A 1,785-nucleotide genomic window follows, 5' to 3' on the forward strand; every position below is an offset into this window, starting at 1 on the left:
CTTCTGGGTATATATATTCATAAAAATTGAAAACAGGGTCTTAAAGAGATTATCTGTACACCCATATTCATAGCAGCATTATTCACAAAAGCTAAAACATGAAAGCAACTGTGTTCACCAACAGATAAATAGATAAGCAAAATGTGGTATACACACAATGGAATATTATTCAGCCTTAAAAAGGAAAGAAATTCTGCAATATGCTATTGGGTGAACCTTGAGAATAGTATGCTAAGTGAAATAAACCAGTCACAAAAAGACAAATACTATGTGATTCCACTTACGTGAAGTAGAATAACCAAAATCTCTAATAGAAAGTAGAATAGGGGTTGCCAGGGGCTGGGGGGGGAAGGAAGAGTAGGGCGTTACTGTAGGGGGCATTAAAGAGCTTCAGTTTTGCAAGATGAAAAGTGTTCTCCAGATGGATGGTGGTGATGGTTGTACAACAATGTGAATATACTTAATATCAATGACCTGTATACTTAAAAGGGGTTAATGGGAAAAAGTGGTTGAGATGGTAAACTTTGTGTTATGTATATTTTACCACACACACACAAAGTTGGAAAGAATTCTAAAAGATCTGAGGTCTTAATTGTATTAACACTTATATTTTTTTTTAGATTTTATTTATTTATTTGACAGAGAGAGAGAGAGAGATAGGGAGAGCAGGAACATAAGGAGGGGGAGCGGGAGAAGCAGGCTTCCCGCTGAGCAGGGAGCCCGATGCGGGGCTTGATCCCAATCAGGACCTGAGCCGAAGGCAGACACTTAACGACTGAGCCACCCAGGCGCCCCCTAACACTTACATTTTTAAGGTTCATACCTCCCTTCTACAACTGGATTTTTCTTTTAAAAACCATTTCTAGGGGCACCTGGAATTGAGTTCTGCATTGAGTTCTCTGCTTGGCAGGGAGTCTGCTTATCCCTCCCCTCTGCCCCACTGCTCGTGTTCTGTCTCAAATAAATAAATAAAATCTTAAAAAAAAAAACAAACATTCCTAGGGACACCTGGGTGGCTCAGTCAGTTAAGCATCTGCCTTCAGCTCAGGTCATAATCCCAGTATCCTGGGATCAAGTCCCACATAGGGCTCCTTGCTCAGTGGGGCGCCTGCTTCTCCCTCTGCCGGCCATTCCCCCTGCTTGTGTTCTCTCTAACAAATAAATGAATAAAATCTTAAAAAAACAAACAAAACATTCCTAAATACGTCAATTAGAGGTACTAATATGCCACTGATTTAAGATAGTGAATTGAAACTATGGGATTGCTTCAAAATTATCTGAAAATAGGGGCACCTGGGTGGCTCAGTCATTAAACGTCTGTCTTCAGCTCAGGTCATGATCCCAGGGTCCTGGGGTCGAGCCCCACATCGGGCTCCCTGCTCCGCGGGAAGCCTGCTTCTCCCTCTCCCACTCCCCCTGCTTAGGTCCCCTCTCTCGCTGTGTCTTGCCTGTCAAATAAATAAAATCTTAAAAAAAAATTATCTGAAAATAAATTAATTAAATAAAAACAAAATTATCTGAACATACATCACCACTCTCTCTACTGCCCCCCAGCCCAAGTCTGTGTTTTATGGGGAATAAACCAGAATGACAGCAGTAAAGAATACTGCAACTTCTTGAACAAGTTAATGTATTTAAAGTACCTTATACATAGTAAGTGTCATTAAATGATACTTATTATTACCTACCTGCTAATTTTTAAGGCATAGGTAAAAGCATTTTTCCAAATTTAAAAAAAAAATTACAATCTCATTATAGAAAAGTATGATCCAAGAGAAAATAGAA

The sequence above is a fragment of the Callorhinus ursinus genome, unplaced genomic scaffold (genome assembly GCF_003265705.2).
Source record: "Callorhinus ursinus isolate GAN/ISIS: 27379988/994484 unplaced genomic scaffold, GSC_fseal_2.0 scaffold18, whole genome shotgun sequence".
In the NCBI taxonomy this organism is placed as follows: Eukaryota; Metazoa; Chordata; class Mammalia; order Carnivora; family Otariidae; genus Callorhinus; species Callorhinus ursinus.